This window comes from Rana temporaria, chromosome 9 (assembly GCF_905171775.1).
Source record: "Rana temporaria chromosome 9, aRanTem1.1, whole genome shotgun sequence".
NCBI classification, from domain to species: domain Eukaryota; kingdom Metazoa; phylum Chordata; class Amphibia; order Anura; family Ranidae; genus Rana; species Rana temporaria.
In genome coordinates this window covers 126,311,143-126,334,304 of record NC_053497.1, presented here as the reverse complement: position 1 = coordinate 126,334,304, position 23,162 = coordinate 126,311,143, and positions in this window count along the sequence as shown.

Genomic DNA, 23,162 nt, shown 5'->3' with positions numbered 1-23,162 from the left:
CTACGCTCCTGTGACCCATTTTCAGCCGACAGCGGGCTAACGTCCACTGTTGTCTGACGTCACTTAGCTGGTCTAGGAATTGATTGATCCTGACTTTACAGCACTGAAGGGGCAGAGCAGAGAGCCCGTTACTGACCGCCACTGCTCTTTGCTCAGAGCGGAGGTAAGAACTGAGCGATCACCACCTAGGTGAGTATTTTTTATTTATTTTTTACGGAAACCTAAACTTCTCTTTAAAGCGGGGGGTTCACCCTGAAAAAACTTTTTTCTTGATCTACCATACAAACGAGCATACTAGCGTCAGCTACAGTATGCCTTTTTTTTTTTTGAGCTGTACTTACGGTTTAATCCGTAACTTTCATTTCAGACTCAGGCCGGGAAATGGGCATTCCTATGAAGAGGGGTACTTGATTGACGTCCAGCTATGGTGCGTCATGCCTTCCGACAAAAGCCGAAATAGGACGCCGACATATACGGCGCCTGCGCAGTCAGCTTCTAGTCTAATGCGCAGGCGCCGTATATCGCCGTGAAGAGCCGAGTCCTACTCCGGCTATTTTCGGAACGTGGGACGCGCCATAGCCGGCCGTCAATCATGTTCCACTCTTCATAGGAACGCCCATTCCCCGCGGGTGTCTGAAACCATACTTACGAATTAAACCGTAAGTACAGCGCATAAAAAAAAAAAAAAGGCATACTTTAGCTGATGCTAGTATGCTAGTTTGGATGGTCCAAGGTGTTTTTTTTGGGTGAACCTCCGCTTTAAGTACCTTTTGACATGGGTGTATTTATTACTTATGCCCCTTAAAAAAGAAGTTTGGGTTTAAAATAAAAGAATAGTTACAGTATACTCGCCTAGATGGATGCAGCAGTGATCCAATGCTGCATCCGTTCCCTGCCTCCTCTTCACTGAGAGCTGAGTGATCAAACACCACTGATTACTCAGTTCTCCACTCCGCTCTGAGCAGAGAGCATCAACAGTTTGCTCAGCGCTTTACAAAATGAAGGTAGACATTACAGTTACAATACAATTTGGTAAAGAAGGAATCAGAGGGCCCTGCTCTTTAGAGCTTACAATCTTAAGCCTTGCACACACGATCGGATATCTGATGGAATCTAATCCGATGGATTTTTCAATTGGATATCCGATGAAGCTGACTTTCATCAGTCTTGCCTACACACCATCAGTCAAAAATCCGACCGTGCCAAAACGCGATGACGTAAAACACTACGACGTGCTGAGAAAAATGAAGTTCAATTCTTCCGAGCATGCGTCGACTTGATTCTGAGCATGCATGGATTTTTGACGGATGGACTTCCACACAGACAATCGTTTTTTTCTATCGGTTTTTTATCCATAGGAAAAATTAAAAACATGTTCTATTTTTTTTCACCGATGGAAAACAAACAATGTGGCGCACACACGATCGGTTTGTCCGATGAAAACAGTCCATCGGTCTGTTTTCATCGGACAAACCGATCGTGTGTACAGGGCTTAAGAGGGAGGGACAAGTGATACAAAAGGTAATAACTGTGGGAGATTAGCTGATGGAGAAAGTGAAAACACACAGTTTATTAGTTAGGCCTCGTACACACGACCGAGTTTCTCGGCAAAAACCAGCAAGAAACTTGCTATTTTTTTTTTTTGCCGAGGAAACCGGTCGTGTGTACACTTTTCGACGAGGAAACTGTCGATGGATCTCGTCGAGCCAAAAATAAAGCATGTCTTCTTTTTCCTCGACGGCAATGGAGAAATTTGGCTCGCCGAGATACTCGACAGCCTTACAAGGAACTCAACAAGCAAAGCGATGTGTTTCACCCGTCAAGTTTCTCAGTCGTGTGTACGAGGCCATAGAAGCAGGATAGGCTTCTCTAAAGGAATTGCCTAATATGCCAACGGTGCAATTGGAGCTTTTTATTATATTTTTAATGTGTATCCCATTTTTCTTTTAGGTTACAAACAAGCATTCAGAAAAGATGTGTGAGTCCAATGAGACAGAGTTTTCTGAGTTCCTCTTGCTTGGATTTCATGAGTTCCACAATCTTAAGACTCTGTTGTTCTTCATGTTTCTTGCTTTTTATCTGCTGATGGTAACTGAAAACTCTCTGATTATTATATTTGTGTCATCTTGCCACCACCTTCAAGTCCCTATGTACATCTTCCTCAGGAACCTGGCACTAACGGACCTTCTTTTAACTTCTAACATCATGCCAAAATTATTAGAGGTGACTTGGTTGGGTGGAGCAATTATTTCCAAAAGTAGCTGCCTCTTCCAATTTTATTTCCATTGCATTGCATCTTTTACACAATCGCTGATTCTCACGGTCATGGCTTTTGACAGATACTTAGCCATATGTGACCCACTTCGGTATTCTTACTTTATGAACCAAAAACTTTGTATGCACCTAGTCTTCTGGCCTTGGGCTATTACAATCATCCTACTTGTTATTGAAACAGTTTTAATAAGTCAAGTGGGCTTTTGTGATTCCAAAATCCTTGACCACTTCTTCTGCGATTTTGTTCCTATTTTAGAAATTGCCTCCAAGGACCCTTCCATAGTAAAAGGTGTAGACTTCTCCCTGACCATTCTTTTGGCATTTATACCCTTTGTGCTTGTTATCATATCTTATTTAAATGTATTTATAGCTATTATAAAGATCAGGTGTAAGAATGGCAGACGGAAAGCCTTCTCCATGAGCAGTTCCCACCTGGCGGCCGTGTGCACCTATTATGGACCGATAATCGCCATCTATATGTTCCCAGGAGGGGATGACACACCTTATGGCTATAAAATGAAATCCCTGCTCTATACAACATTAACCCCACTAATTAATCCAATTCTTTACAGCATGAGAAACCAAGAGATCAAGAAAGCGATTCAACTACTTTTTTATAAAAATTCTGTAAATATTAAAAAGCCCTTCGTTTTTTTTATAGGTTAGCATTTATTTAAAAAAAAATAAAAAACTTCACTTATAAGTGTCTTTTTAGAGTTACTCCACTAGCAAGTTCCATTTCAGTTGGTCACAGCATTTCTCATGGATTACTGTGTATTAAGTGCATCCAAAGATTCCCTTTATGGCAGCCCAAAAAGTCCCAAATCTAGTTATTATCTAATAAATAAGCCTCATAAGTTATAAAAAAAATAACTTTTTGCCCTCCCTGACTGAGTCAAATCTTTCTTCGTTTGTGCCTTATGCCCTGTACACACGTCCTGGATTTCCGATGGGAAAAGTTTCTGTTGGAAATCCCAAGGGGAAAGCCGAGAACCTGCTCAGTCAGTCTTTTGCCTTGTACACACGACCGGGATTCCCGACGGGAAAAGATCCGTCGGAAATCCCGGGGGGAAAACCGAAAACCTGCTCGTTAACTTTTCCCCCGTGCACACAAGAGGTTTTGCCATCGGGAAAACTCCGATGAGAGCTTTGGTCGGGGATCCTGACCTTGTGTATGCTCAATCGCAGTTTTTCCCATAGGAAAACTGCCGGGAAAAAGTCACCTGAGAATCCCGGCAGAAAAAAAGTCAGCAGGTTTTTTTTTTTTTGGTTCGGCGGTTTTTGGGCACTTTTCCCATCTGAAAAACTGCGAGGAGCATACAAAGGCCAAAAGCTCTCTTCACAGTTTTTCCATCGGGAAACCCGGCCGTGTGTACAAGGCTTTACATACTTCCTCTCCCAGACTTTGCAGCCTACATTGCAAGGCTTTCAGCAACAGAGGCACTGCTATCAATCCAGAGAGCAGTGGGCAGGACCTACTGCGGCCATGTGCCAACTGACAGGATTGTGAATCAGCGGTAACAATTCTACACCCCCTGGAACAATCCCTTGTAGTGCAAGGCAGGCACAGCCTACATAACAGTGGCAATGCTGCTCTTAATGCAAAAGGTTGTGGAGCATTGTTGCCTCCCCATCACCTCTTCACCAGTGCACAACGCAAGGTCCATAAAGACATGGATGAGTGAGTTTGGGGTGGAGGAACTTGACTGGCCTGCACAGTGTCCTGACCTCAACACCTTTGGGATGAATTAGAGTGGAGACTGCGAGCCAGGCCTTCTCGTCCACACAAGTGCCTGACTTCACAAATGCGCTCTTGGAAGAATGGTCAAACATTCCCATAGACACACTCCTAAACCTTGTGGATAGTCTAGTCAGAAGAGCATCTCTAGTCAGAAGCATCTCATATGTGCTACGCCGACGTATCCCAGAGCGGCAAGCAGAGTATTCACAAAGCACTCGCTCCTTACGCGTAACGTAAATTGGCCGGCGTAAGCCCGCCTAATTCAAAGTAGGAAGGTAGTGGTCGTGATACATTTAAATTAACCGTGCAAATGAAGGGCCGAACGAACAGCGCATGCGCCGTCCCGTGGACGCTTCCCAGTGCGCATGCTCAGATTCACGTCGGATCGAACGCCTAAGAAACGTCAAATCACTGAACGTAACCTACGCCCAGCCCTATTCACGTAGTACTACTTAAACAACGTAAAATACGGTGGCTGTTCCGTCGTCCATACCTTTGCATGCGATGCGCCTCCTATAGGTGGAACAACTTTACGCCGGACGTACGCCTTACATAAGCGGCGTATACTACTGCGGCGGGCGCAAGTACGTTCGTGAATCAGCGTATCTCGGTCATTTGTATATTCGACACGTAAATCAATGGAAGCGCCCCTTGCAGCCAGCGTAAATATGCGCCCATGCTCCGACGGCGTAGGAAACTTACGTCGGTCGGATGAAGCCACATTTCAGGCATATCTTGCATTGAGAATCAGGCGCATTGATACGACGGCGCATCTGTGCACTTACGCTGCGTATAAAAAGATACGTCGGCGTAAGTGTTTCAAGAATCCGGGCCCTAGTGTATATTTCTCTTTATGTTTTGTGTATTTTTTTAGTTCTACTTTAACCAATTTTCCATCCAAATTTTTATGGGCAACTAGGGAGCTGGGGGAGAAATTATTAGGAGAGGTAAACTGTTCTTTATATGGCGCCATACTTTTTTATTAGACCAGGCCAGGTCAATTACATCACAAAGAACAAAAAATTGCATCCATGCACTCCCTGTTAATAAACAAGGGAAGCTCATTCGCTGAGATGGGGTGCCTATACTCCCAGATAAAACCTTAGATTCTCAAGGTGAGGAATCAAAGGACCACTTTACATGTTTACTACAATTTAAATTTGGTACATTCTGCCAACTATTCAGAGAGCCAGGACTGGAATGCTCCTAGTATTATAGTGCATCTCTATTAGATGAACTCATTCTGTAACTGGAAGCTCTCCTTTTTCATATTTTGATTGAATTTTTAAATGAAGTAGAGGAACCAATGAAGAACGCATTTTTTAATATAGTGAATAATTGTGGGGGGGGGGGGGGAGTAATAAGTGTTCTGAATTTATTTTAAAAAAAGTTTGTCATTCGGTGCATGTGCGGAGGCTAGTGGGACGGTCATGTCTGACTAGAGCTCTGCTCCGTGAGGGGGAGAAAGCCACTGGATAGAGATAGCCTGTGGAAAAAAGTCTTAAGTATCCAAGAGGTGAGGGGAACATTTTTGAAACAAAATGGTACTTGGAGGAGCTATGCCCCTAACCACCAACCTTTACCCTTTCTTTCACACCTCTTCCAAGTTATTAATTCACATAAAATGGGTTCACTATTTGTATGTGGAGACTCCAATCATGTCCTCCTCCTGTTTCTGGACAAAACCCTGTACTCCCCCCATGTTATCAAGCCTCGCCCTCGCTCAACTTCTCAATAGAAACAAACTAATCGATTCCTGGAGAGAATTCAACCTAACGAAAACAAACTATACATATTTCTCAAACCCACACCAAACATTCAGCCGTATAGATCACATATTTGTAACGATAGGTATGGTGCCTGAATTGATAGCCTCCAATAGTATCCCTATCCCCTGGTCAGACCGCAATGCAGTCTTTACCTCAATAACATCTATTTTACCTAGAGCACACGACCGCACCTGGTACCTGCCAGATGTACTGCTTAAACATCCTTCATATCGCTTGCCAATTGAGAAGCCTTTAATGGAATACCTAGAACATAATACAAATGCTGAATTCCCCTTTCTCACACTTTGGGAAGCTCACAAACCGGTTCTAAGAGGAGTACTCCAACAACAACTAGGGGTACTCAAAAGAGAACGCATAGCACTTCCACGACACTTATGCAACCATTCTCATCGGTTGAACCGATCGTGTGTATGCGGCATTACAAACTGAGTTTAATACATCGTACATAGATTTTTAAAATAACCCCACTCCCAAAGCAAAAGTGCGCCTAGAGAAAGCTTGTCTTGAATATGACCTATTCCTTTCAGAATCCGCCAACAAATCATTACACAGTGCCAAACATGCATTTTATATTAAATCCAATAAAACAGGTACTTTCTTAGCACAAGCGCTGAAATCTATCAATAAATCTTTCAAACCTAGACTTAAATTGGCCAACAATGCATACACCAGTAACCCCCTCAAAATTGTAAAAAAAAATTCAGTAATCACCTTAAAATGTTATATACAGAGACAAATAAACTTAATATAAATGTGGCTGACTCCTTCTTTTCAAATATTAATCTTCCCCAGATGTCTATATTTCAAAAAAAGTCAATACAAGAACCCATTACTCGTGAAGGCCTGATAGCAGCAATCAAAACATTGAAAATAAATAAGAGGCCTGGTCCAGATGGGTTCTCAGCTATGTACTATCAAACCTTCACTGATACTATCTCCCCCCCCCCCCCTATTAGCAAAAGCTTTTTATGACTTACTACAAAATAAATCTTTTAGACAAGAATCACTATTTGCTACAATTTGCATGATTCCAAAACCGTTATCTGATGACACCTTTAGCACAAATTGTCGCCCCATCTCCATGCTAAATATAGATATTAAGATATTAGCCAAAATATTAGCAGCCCATCTTAACAAGATTATCGGCTCTCTCATACACAAGGACTAGGTCGGCTTCATGCCCTCACGCCAAGCGGGGGACAACGTACGCAGTGCAGTCCTCTTGGCTCATATTTCCAAGACACACAGAATCCCAACCTGCTTCCTCTCATTGGATATTAAAAAAGCCTTTGACTCTGTCTCATGGCCCTACCTGAATTATACCCTGCAGAAATGGGGCTTCGGCCCGAACTTCACAAACTGGGTTATGGCTTTATACAACAAACCTAAAGCACACGTTAAAGGGGAGTTCCAGCCATTTGTATGTTTATTAAAAGTCAGCAGCAACAAAAAGTGTAGCTGCTGGCTTTTAATAAACAGACACTTACCTGCTCCAGCGCTCCAGCGACGCGCCGGCCGGGGCTCCGCTCCTCTCCCCCCCTCCCCGGCCGGCGTCTTCATTCTCAGTGTGGGCACCCGGCCATGACAGCTTTCGGCTTCACGGCCGGGCACCCACTGCGCATGCGCGAGCGTCACTGCGCATGCGCGAGCGGCGCGGCCCGGCGCTGCGCCGCTCAATTGGCCAGGAGATCGCCTAGGACCTGTGACGTGTCCTAGGCGATCGCCTACAGCAGCCCCTTCCTGTAGGCGATTAAGCTTAGTTGCCTACAGGAAGGAGGAAGTGGGACAGGAAGTCCCACTCTTCCTGAAGCCCCCACTCCGCCCCCAAAAAAATTACATGCCAAATGTGGCATGTAAGGGGGAGAGGAGTGGGATAAGAGGAAGTTCCAAATTTGGGTGGAACTCCTCTTTAAGTATGCAGGATATAAATCAGACCATTTTATCATAGAGAGAGGCACGCGTCAAGGATGTCCTTTATCCCCCTTATTATTTGCCCTACTCATTGAACCATTGGCACAAAAGATTAGATCTGACCTCACTATAACTGGTATTGAACTTGGTGGATATCAGCACAAACTTTATCTATTTGCGGATGATATCCTCTTATTTCTTTCATCACCCCAAGTATCTGGCCCAAATCTCGTCCCCATACTCAGTAAATTAGCAGAATTTACTGGTCTATCCATAAATACTAAAAAATGTTTAGCGCTAAACATATCCCTTTCAGAATTGGAATTGAGATCTGCAAAAATTGGCCTCCCTTTCACATGGAATAGCAAATCAATTCCATATTAAGGGATACATCTCACATCATCCTTATCGGACTTATTCTCACTTAATCACACTTAGTTATCAAATCTGATGAAATCATGGTCTCATCTCACGCTATCGTGGTTTGGAAGATTAAACGCTGTCAAAATGACATTATAACCAAAACTTTCATATTTATTTAGAGTCTTACCAATTTCCATTCCAGCTTATTATCTGCGAATAATACAAAGAAAATCACTGTCATTTATATGGGGATCCTCCAAACCACTAATACAAACGCATACACTCTATCTCCCCAAAATTAGCGCCAGTTTGGGATGCCCTAATTCTGCCTATAAGTATAGAGCAGCACACATAGCTAGTCTTACTAAATACCAGGCATACCAAGAAACCCCATTATGGGTGTCTATAGAAGCCATTGAGTGTGATCCTTTCCCAATATCTAACTTATTATGGATGTCACGAAAGACTGTAAAAAACTAAGAAACTCTGTAACTAAACATTTCATTTCCCTTTGGGATAGATTCAAGACAACTAATTCACTTCAATTCCTACACAACCCTTTACTGTCATTTAAAAAAAAACAATCCTTTAAAGAATGGGCATCCAGGGGTGTCTTATATATGTACAAATTTTTGCATGCCTCGCCATTTATCACCTTCCCATCCCTATGTGAAAAATATGGTCTTCCGCAATCGGAGTTGTTTAGATATTTACAAATTACATTTTTTTTACACCTCTATTGAACACTACAACTTCACTGACACAGCTGTCCATTTTCGAAGACATATGTCAAAAAGACCCCCATGCCAGAGGTGCAATATCCATTATATATTCGCATATGCTGATCCATTCCTGTAGAGATAAACCATCTTGTGTCGGAAAGTGGGAGGAGCACTTGGAACGTACACTAGAGATTTCAGAATGGAACCAAATATGGTCAACAACTAAAACAGCATCCCCCAACATAATAGATAGTGAAACCAACTACAAGGTACTAACTAGGTGGCACCTGGTACCAGCCAGAGTAGCCAAATATGTGCAGAACTATCCTCCACAATGTTTTTGAGGGTGTACAGATTTGGGCACATATCTTCATATTTGGTGGTCATGTCCTAAAGCACAAACATTTTGGAAAGGTATATTTAAAATTGTAACCAAATTACTAGGGAAAATAATCCTTCCTGATCCTGTAATGGCACTACTCAACTTAAAACCAGACTCTATTTCACATACTCAATCCAAATTGCTGGTGCAGCTCTTCACAGCAGCCAAACTAGCTAGCAAAATCTTGGAAATCACCTAAATTGGTCTTACATGAAGCTATAGCTAAGATGAATTATACCATGACCCAAGCCAAGATGGCTGCTATTGAATTGGACATGATGCCCAAGTTTGAGAGGATGTGGCAGCCCTGGATTGCATATATTATGCTAACCTTGGACAATAGAGTACTTCTGCCATGGTAGCTGAATCAGTGTGCTATAAATGCCATTGTTCAACATCTCTTGGATTAAAGCGGTGGCTCTTGGCTCGACCATGTGGACCCTCCTTATGGTTTCAATATTCTATTTTTTCTCCATTTTCTTTTCTTATAGTTATCGATATTTATTAATTTTTTCGTTTTTCTCTGTTATTTGCTATTTTACTATTATGATTTTGAAGCTCCCTTTGTATTGTTAATAACTCTTTGCTTCACAGAGGACAATATATACGTCAGTAGTTACTAATAACTACATAAAACCTCTAAACGTAATCTTAATATCAATAGTGATTAAATAGTATACCATACTTTGTCCACAAATAATTACTTTGTATATTTACATATTGTAATAAGAATATTTGAGCTTCTCTATTTTCGATGTATTTAATGTATTCCCTGTAATTTGTATTACACCTTTATACTCAATAAAATATTTTTGACAGGCAAAAAAAAAGGTTTCTGTGTTTTTTACCTTCTACTAGTGCCACAGTGTATTGGTAAGGGATCCTGTTGAAATCTCTTATCAATTCATGGGTGCAGAGTGTGGAAACTTCCCTACCATTCAGCAGGACAGATGTGCTATCCAATAAATTCCTTCATTCTTCACCTACTCTGGACCTGTGTGGTTCTGTAAAGATCCAGTGTTGGGTTGATGTTTTTGTGGGGCCAATTAATATTGGCATAGCAGAAAGTCTGCACACTTGGACACTCTTGCTATGGGCCTATCCCTATCTATGCCTGTTGGCTAATATTTTATGGGGAAATTACACCACACTTTACATTTTAGTAAACAAATAAGTCAGCAATAGCCCAGATGGATGACTGAATCTAACCCTAGAGAACAGGAGTGCAGGAGTAGAGTCAGGGCTGAATTTCCATCATCATAGCCTGTAAACACACAAATAGGCCAAACTCCATCCCTCTGCGAGGATTAGCTCTTTTATACTAGAAAACCTTAAATAATAAAATCATGTATAAATACACTTATATATGAAATTAATGCATTTCTATTGAAGACAGGGGGCCAAATCCTCAAAATGGATACGCAGGCGGATCTGCTGTTCCGCCTGCGTATCCCTGTGCCTATCTTTGGAACTGATCCTCAGAAGCAGTTTTCCAAAGATAGGCAGAAGATCCGACATCTGTAAGAGACTTACACTGTCGGATCTTAGGATGCAGTACCGCATCCGCCGCTGGGGGCATTTTGCGTCGAAATGCCGATTCGCGTATGCAAATGAGGACTTACGGAGATCCACAAAGCTTTTCAGCTTTGTTTTTTCTCCGTAAGTTTACGTTTGCATGCGTAAAATTAGGGCTGCTTTTACAAGGTGTAAACTGTTTACACCTTGTAAAAACAGACCTTTTTTTCGATCGCCGCGATTTTTTTTTAAATTTGATTTTTTTTTTTTCGCCGTATCTTTTTTTTAACCCGACGCAACTTTTTAACCCGGCGCGATCCTCAAAACTCGGCGTATCGTAAAAACACGCGATGCACATCGGGAAAAATGACGTCACGGGCATGCGCAGTACGTCCGGCGCATGCCCGTGACGTCATTTTTCCCGATGTGCATCGCGTGTTTTTACGATACGCCGAGTTTTGAGGATCGCGCCGGGTTAAAAAGTTGGATGTAGGACCTATGTAGTCCTATGTAGTCCTTAGAAATGAGACGTAGCTGAGAAGCATGCAGTGAGTCCAGGAAGTTGTGGAAAGATTGTTAGCAGACAGGCAACACTCACACCATGAAATGAGATGGGAACTATTTCTTCTACTGATACCAATAATGGGGCACTATTCCTTCCACCGATACCAATGATGGGGCACTATTCCTCCCATTGATACCAATGATGGGGCACTATTCCTTTCACTGATACCAATGATGGGGCACTATTCCTCTCACTGATACCAATGATGGGGAACTATTCCCCCCACTGACACCAATGATGGGGCACTATTCCTCCCACTGATATCAATGATGGAACACTATTCCTCCCACTAATACCAATGATGGGGCACTATTCCTCCCACAAGACCCCCTTCTCGCTAGAGCCCCCCTTCCCCAACTCTGAGTTCAGTTACAGGGAGGAATAGTATTGGGGTTACATGGAGGGTTACTCTTGGGGATATAGAAAGGGTTAGTATTGGAGTTACAGGGAGGGTTATTCTTGGGGATATAGGGAGAGTTAGTATTGGGGTTACAGGGAGGGTTATTCTTGGGGATATAGGGAGAGTTAGTATTGGGGTTACAGGGAGGGTTACTCTTGGGGATATAGGGAGAGTTAGTATTGGGGTTACAGGGAGGGTTACTCTTGGGGATATAGGGAGAGTTAGTATTGGGGTTACAGGGAGGGTTATTCTTGGGGATATAGGGAGGGATAGTATTGGGGTTACAGGGAGGGTTATTCTTGGGAAAATAGGGAGGGTTAGTATTGGGGTTACAGGGAGGGTTATTCTTGGGGATATAGGGAGGGTTAGTATTTGGGGTACAGGGGGGGTTATTCTTGGGGATATAGGGAGGGATATTATTGGGGTTACAGGGGGGTTAGTGTTATTATTACATGAATGACTAGTGGCAGAGAGAGCTGTTGAGCTATATAGTAAACAGCTGGCTTTTTTTCCATCCAAGTTGCTAAGGATAGCCTAGAACAGGGGTTCTCAAACTATGGCCCTCCAGTTGTTCAGGAACTACAACTCCCATCATGCCTAGTCACATCTGTGAATGTCAGAGTTTTACAATGCCTCATGGGACTTGCAGTTCCGCAACAGCTGGAGGGCCGTAGTTTGAAGATCCCTGGCCTAGAAAATACCTTAAAAGGAGCCAAGTGCTCCACCTACTGACTGAAAATAAGAATACAAAACAATCATATCCTTGTGCAAAAAGATATATTATTCAAAAGTGCTTAACAAAATCCATACAAACACACAACATATTCCTTTTGGTTTAAATTTTAATCCATCAGCATTTAATTTGTACGGCAGATTTCTCCCTGGCAGTGGCGGTGCGTCCATAGAGGGCGCAGGAGTGCCGCCCCCTCTCTCTCCTGCACCGCCACTGAAATACAATACATAGATTCATGCATTGCATGAATCTATGTATTGTTGCTGCCGCCCACTATTCAGATGGCCGGCCCCCTAGTGAGCGCCGGCCATCTGAATAACGCCAGCTAGTTGGCTTTGGCAGTGCCTATCAGAGCCAGTGGCTCTGATAGGCTTTCCGATTACAGCCCCCAGGCTGTAATCGGCTTCCAAATAGTTATCTAGGGGACGCACGGGGGGTGCGTTCCCTGGTTCTGGTTACTGGTAACCAGCGACAACTTTCCAACGACAACTTTCTTGGCCACTCTAGCCAGAGTGGGTACAGTGCACCTGGATAGGCCTCTCTCACCAGCCTAGCAGCCAGGGTGTCACTCTGGGCTTTAGCAAAGTCCCTGCCACGGACCTTCCCAAAGTGTGGAGATATTCTTGGTCCAAAATCCTTCTTAACTGGATTTAGCACCCGGATCTCCTTCAAAACAGCTTTAATGGTTTCGGAACTGGTAGGCGACCGTCATCCAGCCTCCCAGGAACGATGGGTCCCTCAATGAAGCAACAGGCCTCTCCTGAGATACCAGCCTTGTGCTCTGTATTCCCCCGGACAGGTTCTTCATCGGTCAGCTTCCTCCCTCAGGACGGACAGCACAGGACCTCTTGCAAAATGCAGACCCACTGGGCATACAGGTAGTTTAGTTGCTCCGGACCAATGTGGTCCCAGAGCCAGGAACACTCCAACACACACCCCGGCCAGGAGGGCCACACACGGGGGTGGTGGGACGACTGCCCAGGCGGATGGCGGCAGGGACAACGACGACAAACCAATGGTGTCTGCCCCCAAGATACCTCTTCCCAGCATGCACAGCGAGGCGATCAACCCTCCTGATTGGCTGCCGAGGAGAAGCATCCACACGACCCTGACCCCACTGCTGCCACCTGCCGTCTGGGGGTGTGAGGTTCCCCAGACAACAGCCAGAGCTGGAGCAGAGGCCCTACATTTAGCCAAATAAACATGGTCAGATGCAACTAACTCTCTGACCCCCTCTAAATTTACAGCAGAACCTGCTATGAAAGTAGCCAGGTGCTACATAAGGTTCCCCCATCAGTGCCCCCTTACATTAGGTGTCCCCACCACATCAGGTGTGTCCATCAGAGTGCACTTTAAATTAGGTTTGTCCATCAGAGTTCCCCTTTACATCAGGTGTCCCCACACAGCGCTCCTTTGAATCAGGTGTGCCAATCACAGCGCTCCTTTACATCAGTTGTCCCCATCACAGTGCCCTCTTACATCAGGTGTCCCCATCACAGTGCCCTCTTACATCAGGTCTCCCCATCACAGTGCTCCTTTACATCAGGTGTCCCCATCACAGTGCTCCTTTACATCAGGTGTGCCAATCACAGTGCCCTCTTACATCAGGTGTCCCCATCACAGCGCTCCTTTAAATCAGGTGTCCCCATCACAGTGCTCCTCTTACATCAGGTGTCCCCATCACAGTGCTCCTTTACATCAGGTGTCCCCATCACAGTGCTCCTTTACATCAGGTGTGCCAATCACAGTGCCCTCTTACATCAGGTGTCCCCATCACAGCGCTCCTTTAAATCAGGTGTCCCCATCACAGTGCTCCTCTTACATCAGGTGTCCCCATCACAGCGCTCCTTTAAATCAGGTGTCCCCATCACAGTGCTCCTCTTACATCAGGTGTCCCCATCACAGCGCTCCTTTAAATCAGGTGTCCCCATCACAGTGCTCCTTTACATCAGGTGTCCCCATCACAGTGCTCCTTTACATCAGGTGTCCCCATCACAGCGCTCCTTTGAATCAGGTGTGCCAATCACAGCGCTCCTTTACATCAGGTGTGCCCATCACAGTGCCCTCTTACATCAGGTGTCCCTATTACAGTGCCCCTTTACATCTGGTGTCCCCATCACAACGCTCCTTTGAATCAGGTGTGCCAATCACAGTGCTCCTTTACATCAGGTGTCCCCATCACAGTGCCCTCTTACATCAGGTGTCCCCATCACAGCGCCCCTTTACATCAGGTGTCCCCATCACAGTGCTCCTTTAAATCCGGTGTCGCCATCACAGCGCCCTCTTACATCAGGTGTCCCCATCACAGTGCCCTCTTACATCAGGTGTCCCCATCACAGTCCTCCTTTAAATCCGGTGTCCCCATCACAGTGCCCCTTTACATCAGGTGTCCCCATCACAGTGCTCCTTTAAATCCGGTGTCCCCATCACAGTGCCCTTTTACATCAGGTGTCGCCATCACAGTGCTCCTTCAAATCAGGTGTCCCCATCACAGTGCCCCTTTACATCAGGTGCAGTAGAAATATTTGCCAGCATACCATGGAACGACGTAAATAGCGTCCAAATTGATGTTTTACTGCATGATCACAACACAAAGAAAGTGCAACGTTTCGGAGCCACGTAGGGCCCCTTCGTCAGGCATTCCTATCAGAGTGCCTCCTTACATCAGATGTCTCCATTAAAAAGCATGCCCCTTAACATAAAAAAGGGTCACGCGCTGATGGGCACATTTTATGTTAAGGGACACTCTGATGGGCAAATTGTATGTTAAGGGACACCCTGATGAGCACATTTTATATTAAGGGGCACTCTGATGGGCACAACAAATTGTGCCCCTTAAAATAGGGAGAGATTTGTGTTTGGGGGCTCTATCTATAGCACCGAGTAGTGCAGCAGCCTAACCTGAAGGGTTCCAGGGGCAAACAGCCCCATGAAGCATCAGTGATTCATCCCAGGCAGATAGGATGTCCAGACACCAACTAACTCTGCCTGCCCAGGCTCCAGTCTATTTACCTCATTCTCTGACCGCCTACTGGGCACACCTCCCCAGGGATTGGTCAGAGGGTAGTTAATATTCAAGCAGAGAATTTCATTTTTTCCACTCCAAGCTCTGAAATTTTCTCAACAGAACTAGGGGGAAGCAATCAATCTCACAGCTTGTGGAGCCACAGCAGATTAAACCAGACATTCCAAGTCCTATGACTACAGAGTGAGCCAAAAACAAAATTTCACTAGCAGCCATAGGCGTGCGTACATAGGATGTAAGGTGTGCCTGGGCACACCATAATCACCCTGTACGATGCAGATTCCCCCTGCTGCCTGGCTGCAGAGAAAGGGACTGGGGAATCTCTGTCCTCAGTCCCTTTCTCTGCCTCAAAAGTTAGACATCAGGGGTCTGTTTAGACCACTGATATTTCACCAAAGGCCCAAAACAGGGCTCCTAAAAAAACTAATATTAAAAAAAAAAATTATAAAAATAAAATTGTAAAAAAATAATAATAATAATACAAATAAAGATAAACTACTGACACCGATCTCTGCTCTGCTGACAAAGCCCTACTGACTTGCCCACTGCCATATATGGTATATTACACACACATGTGTGTTTGAGCTTTGGTGTGCACACCCTAATGCAATAGGCTGCGCACACCTATGCTAGCAGCCAGGGCCGGCCTTTGGAGTGTGCGAGCTGTGCGGCCGCACAGGGCGCCATGGGCAACAGGGGCACCGTGCGGCCATCACAGCTTGCAGAATGTGAGTCGCAGTCAGTTACTCACATGATCTTCACAGGAGTTCGACTCTTATGAGCCCCAGCAGCAGGCGCTGCCAGGTCTCCCTGCCCTGGGACTGGGTGAAGAGCAATGCATCGGTTGCGGCACCTGAAAAAAATGGCTGCTGCCGGTCCCGACAGGCACACTGCGCATGCGCCGCCGCTGCACGGGAAAGCCAGGAAACGCTCGGCTAGTCTCGGGCAGACGGTGCATGCGCAGTGGCGTCTAAGCGCCGGGCGGCGCCATTTTCAAATGCAAAGCCGCACCGTCCACCGAAAGGTAAGTCAGTTTAGGTGACCAGGGGGCGAGGGGTGAAGATGGGGGCGCCACAGGATTAGCTCGCACAGGGCGCCTGAACACCTAAGGCCGGCCCTGCTAGGAGCCTAACTAAAAGGGTGCTACACAACTGTTGGTTAGTAAGAGGATAAGACAGAAAAAACATCTTTGTTACAAACCGGGCACAACACAGACTTGTGTTTTTAAGAGACTTAATTAAAAATCATGTTTTGTAATCTCCATTTTTTTCTTGGTTTTGAAAACTTCTAATTAGAGCTCTGGGGAGTTCATGGAGTGTGACACATCATCTCGTACACATACAATAATATATAAAGGTAGCACAGTTGGTAAAAAGGTGTCTCATTATATCCTAGTGAGACCCAGACAACAACACAGAGTAAGTCATATGGTTATAGTCTATTCATTTTTATTTACATTTTACATTTTAATAATCTAGTATGTTAACATTATCAAGTATTTACAATATAACTGTTCGAATTTATTAGCTGTTTTAAAATCAAGATACAACAGTATAATAAAATGCATCACGTTTACAAAAAAAGTCTCTAGCCTTGTGAAATGATGTAAGCAGTGTTAATTTCGTCAACTAAAATATTTTCGTCTACTAAAATACGACTAAACCTTAAACAATTGGAGATGACTAAAATACGACTAAAACTAAAATGGCATTTTAGTCTTAAGACTAAAATACGACTATATGACTAAAACTAAATTGAAATTTACACTGCACTACTACATAAGAATATGTAGGGAACATCTACTAAGCTGCTAAAATAAAATAAATTGAGATTTTTTTATTTTCTTAATATTTAATGTTGGTAATATATTCAGGTAATATGTGCAATGGTATTATAGCCAATAGAGTTGGCAGTTCTTTTTGTGTTTTTTTTTTTCATATTTTATGTTCCGCTTGTCAAAAAAAGCAATATATTTGTTTGGTTATGATACTTGGTTTTATTTATAAAGATGTTATATATCTCAACGGCTAAATCTGTGTCCTGTAGTGCATGTTATACCATCAATAATAACATGTTATTAGATTTATACTCCAGGAGTATATAATGAGTTTGGCAATTCTAAAGAAATGCTCAAACAATGCATTAAATTTTAACTACCGGTAAGCCCATTAGATAATCAAGTAAAATGTACTGAAGATTTTGGTCGACTAAACAATTCAGATTACTAAAATACAACTAAAACTAAAATGGCATTTTAGTCAAAAGACTATAACTAAAACTAAATCGAAATTTGAGGTCAAAATTAACATTGAATGTAAGATAGTGCTATGTTGAAATATAGCTAATTTGGATCTTACAAGTCAATTTTTTAAGAATGTATACTGTATATATTTTTTAAAGATGTACAGCTTATCTTAAAAAAAAAAAAAAAATGTCAAGAAAATTGGCTTGGGCTTAGTTGATGTCCTCATTCTGCTGCAGGCAGGAGGAAGCATTGTTATTATTAGCAATATTATCAGTTAGTAGCAGGTCACCAGATGAAACGCCTCAACAGGATGTTGGTCTGTGTCATACATTTGTGGACCAAGCCACAGAATGAAAAGGACATAAAATGTACATGCCATCTCTGTGCCAGTTCTTTAGTCCAGGAAGTAGATGGTAACCCTGAGTCATGGCAAAAATTATGCTTTTAAAGATTTGCCTATATAAAAGTTACGGTTACTGAAGTATGTTTTTCCTTCATGGGTGTGTGAAGGTGTAGACAAGTGTAGACAGGTGCTTGTCTAATAATGGAGAGTTATGCCTCATACACACGATCGGGCTTTAGCTTGACCAAACTCACATTGGAATTCTATTGGAGAAAAAGAGAACATGGAATCATCGGAATTTCCAATGGAATTACTCCGATGGGGCATACACACGGTTGGAATTTCCAATGGAAAAAGTCCGTCAGACTTTTTCCATCGGAGATTCCGATCATGTGTACGGGGCATAAGAGAAACACTGGCTGCAACTGCTATATCTAGTTTCTTTCCTGTGGGGAAAATAAGTTAACAGCTATATCAGCAAGAGGAGGAAGTTGCTGAACAGGAAGAGTTCAATAGACTGAGTCAGGCAGCACTGTAGCTTCCTCTTGTCACGAGGGAGACTGGAGAGTGCACATCGCTGTCCAGTGTGCACCATCCCTGATGCATATTGGCAGCCTTTGGGGGATCTGGAGTGCTGAGTTGGGGTGCCAACAGCAGTCATCTGGGTGCAGAGCAGACCAGATGGTGAGTTGCAATATAACTAGTGGTGAGCTGCTGCTGTGGGGGATGTACTATCTGCTACTAGTAGCCTTATTGCTGTCTGCAGGCTTGGCTGGGACTATTCCCATATGCAGCAATGGTAAAATTGGGCCCCGATGTTAGCAAGGTAAAGAGCTAGGACTAAAGTCTGCCCTTTTACAGCTGCTACACAGAGACCTTTGCTTTTTGCCTATGCTAAGAGGTACTTCTTGTTAGGGACTTTCAGAACCAGGCGGCTGGGGGACCACCCGGCGGAGCTCCGGGAACAAATAATCACACCAGAAACAAGATGAGGTCAAAACATGTTCAGTTTATTCCAAGAAAATCCCAAGCTTATATATACAGTAAAAATGATAGAAAATAGACAGTTCGAAACTGGCCTGAACAAGAGTTAAAATCACATTATACATTCCAGCAGTGTTTACAAGTCAAGATGTTCTCGCAAGAACATTTCTACTGATTAAAGCGGAGTTCCGCCCAACTTTTAAAATATGGACAGGAACTACCAGGAGAAGTTGTAGTATAGCTGAGAGAATTGTTATGTTGAGTTAGGAACTGTTTAAGTACTGTTGCCATAGGAGACAGCAATCCTGCATGGGCAGAAGTGGCACCTTGCTAGGGCTTTCCCTGGATGGCTGTCCTGTTGAAGTCTCGGAGTCTGCCATTTGAAATTGTAACTAAGGGTGTCCAGGCCCTAACCCTCTTTCTATTGCAAAATATAAAAAGGACTGTCAAAGAAATAAAACCTCTTTTACATCAAAGAACTGTCTGCTGCCCGATGACTTTTCCCACCTTTGCACCCACTATGCCTCACAACCCAACACATATTGAAGGATGTCAGCTATCTTTGGCCTTGAAGGTTCACATTAGACTGGAGGAAGTCAGAAATACTGCTACACACCTCTGCTAGGAACTATGTTTATGTAGAATTACATTGGGTAGATCCTTCCAAAAACTAGAGAATCTGGCATATCTTTGAATTACAGAGAAATACAAGCACTAAAGATTCAGTTCTAAGGTAGCTTTACATTAGTCTATAGCCTGTAGCACCAATCGAGTGGGAAAAATCCAACAGGGTGGTTGTACAGAAGCCGATCTGTGAACCAGCCAAGTTTCGATCCATGTATGGGCAGCTGATCCGGGCTCTAGATTGATCCAGATTTTACAGTCTGGATCCACCCAGATGCCTGGAACGGAAGCTTGTTCAGCCTCTCAGCAAGCACCTGGGAGACTGAGACAGCCACTCCTGCCCCTTCCACAGTCCCGCGCTTTAGTGAGCGATGGAGGGGCAGAGCAGTTGGCAACTGGCAGTCATCGGCTCTCTGCAGGCTGATGACTGAGAGCTGAGAGATTAGCAGTGTGTGAGCGCTCAGTTCTTGATCTTAGAATTGGCAGCGGGTGGATGCAGCATCCACCTAGGTGAGTATAAAATTATAATTTTTCCGTTAAACTCATACTTCTCTTTGAGCCCTGGTTCACACTGGGTACGATTTGGAACGATTTGAGATGCGATTTGACATGTCAAATCGCATCTCAAATCGGCGGCAATTGTCGGCAATGGCACTGTCCTAATCAGTGCGACGCCGCATCTGCGATTTCAAAAAGTAGTTCCTGTACTACTTTTTGCGATTTCGGGCCGCGATTTACATTAAATTGCGGCCGAAATCGCGGCAAAATCGCGGCCGCGAAATCGCGGTAAAATCGCGCATTTTACCGCGATTTTGAATTCGCAGCAGTGTGAACCTAGGCTCAAGGGAACAAAAACAAGAAAGATAGCAAACATAAAAGGAGACAGGAGACAGAACCAACCCTAAGGGTCCTTCCACACAGGCGATCTGCCCAGCAGACTTAGTTTTGCTCTACAGGGGATCGCTCCGTTGATCCCCACTGAGTAGGCGGATGACAGGTCCTTGTCTGCTCACTGTGCAGAGATGGACCTGTCAGAGCCCCGCCAGATGGATGGAAAATAGAGTTTTCAATCTGTCTGAATTTCAGACAGGATTGGATTGAATAGCAGCGGGTGTCAGCGGACATGTCACCGCTGACATACGCTGCCCCATAGAGGTGAATGGAGTGTCCGATCAGGTCCGCCTGAAAAACTGACAGGTGAACCTGATTGGAAAGCCTGTGTGACAGGGGCTTAACATTTTTGGCTAAATGGTCTGGATCTTTTATTGCCCCTGTGGACAAGGAATATTGATTGTGACAAATTGTCTGTATCCAACAAATGTGACCAACAAATGTATTTAAAACCTGAAGTATTTATTTTCTTTGTGGTTCTTTAAGATAAACAAGAAATCTGAAAGGATGTGTAATGCCAATGAAACTGAGATTTCGGAGTTCCTCTTGCTTGGATTTCATGAGTTCCACCATCTTAAATTTCTGTTCTTTTACCTTTTCTTAGTTTTTTATCTTTTGATGGTGACTGAAAACTGTTTGATTATCACACTTGTGTCATCTTGCCCCCACCTTCATGTCCCCATGTACATCCTCCTCCGTAGGGTGACCACGTGTCCCGGATTGCCCGGGACTGTCCCTTAATTAATACTTGTGTCCCGTGTCCCGGACACCCTCATTACGGGACAATACAGAGTCCCGGAATTGGCCTGGGCCGATCTAATGCCCCCTAAAATAGCCTTTGCATACATCCTCTCTGTCTCAGCCTGTGGTGGACCCCTAGCTGACAGAGAGTGAGACCCCTTTTTACTTTATTTCCACCGCTGGCTCAGTGCCCAAACTGGTTGCTACCTCCTGCCTCCCGCTTGGCGTGTAGCAACCAGTGACGTCAGAGCAGGAGAGAGGGAGAGACCTATAGCAGCAGATGAGAGTTTAACTTCCTCCTCCGCGCCTTCTGTTCAGCTCCACCCACCTCCTCGTGTATGCTCTGGAGTCCAGCCAGGCAGCCAGAAGAAACATCAGACTCTGAGACAGACTGCAGTGTACAGATGAGAGATGGTACAAACTAAGGCAAGTAAAATTACAAAGCACTGACCAGCATTGAAGATCCATCGGTGTTATAATCCTGTCGGCTCTCCCTCAGCAGTCAGAGTTCAGTAAGACACTGGAGTGTGTGTCTGCACTCTGCACAGTACACTCAGAGGCTTGCTCCAGATAAGGGTCGGCAGGAGAGACACTGACACATGACACCCTGGATGGAAGGAGGAAACTTCCTTAGATATCAGGGCAGGGTTCATGCTGGGACTTGTAATCCTTCACTTTTGGGGGTGTGACTCCCCCCCCCCCCCCAAAAGTGAAGAACTACAGGTCCCAGCATGAACTCCTCAGAGCTGAAGATGTTTCCTGCACACATGATAACTCCTCACACCCAGTCCTGTCCGGCTGCTCCCTGTCTCTTCTCTCCCACTACTTGTTTGCCTCTCCCTGCAGCAGCCCCCCCCCCTCCTCCTTCACCCTCAGCCTTTCATGTTCTGCCACCTTTTCACCTTCTAGTCTTGTTACCCCCTCTGTATACCAAGCAATCCTCTCAGGAGTGGCTCATCAGCGACTATCACAACCTCAGAGTCCTGCCAGCATTCCATTCATTGCTCCTTCAAACTGCCAGAAATGTTTTAGTTACTCCACTGCAGCGGTGTAACTACAGGGGGCGCCATTGCAACCCAGCCTCATACTCCAGGATGGTCCATGCAGCTTCCCTCTAAACCTGGATAGGAGGGGTGGCATATAGAGGAACTGATGCCCTCCATGTTCTTCTTGCAGCCACTGAATGCCTGCAGGAGGTAAAGGAGGAAAAGCGGGCATTCAGTGGCTGCAAGAAGAACATGGGGGGGGGGCATCAGTTTCTCTATATGCCACCCCTCTTATCCAGTTTCCTTCTGCTGCCCACAGGTCCCTCAACACTCTCCTGGCTGATCTTCCCCAGTAACTTCTCTGCTCTCTCCCACCTCACCCCCCATTCTCCAACCCCCTGCTGTCCTCTGGTCCCACCTGTGCTGTTCTTCAGTCCCCCCCCCCTCCTGTGCTGTCCTCTGGTCCCACCTGTGCTGTTCTTCAGCCCCCCCCTCCTGTGCTGTCCTCTGGTCCCACCTGTGCTGTTCTTCAGTCCCCCCCTCCTGTACTGTTCCTGATTTGAAGGAACTGTCCCTCATTTAGGGCATTGTCCCTCTGTCCCTCTTTCCTCTTTGTTTGTCCCTCAAGGAGCCAATATAAAAGAATAGTAGTGGTAAAAAAGCACCTGTGGGTTTAACCATTTTTATTTTTGTTTATAATTCTCCTACATATTTTTGCTAATAGGTGTCCCTCATTCCCATCTCAGAAAGTTGGGAGGTATGCCTCTATCCATCCCACGGTCCCCCTGTCCATCCCACGGTCCCCCTGTCCATCCCACGGTCCCCCCTGTCCATCGCACTGCCCCTCTGACTACTCTGTGCCCCCCCCCCCTGACCACTCAGTTGTTCTTCTTGATGCCTAGGGCCCACTTTTGATCTTGCGCATGG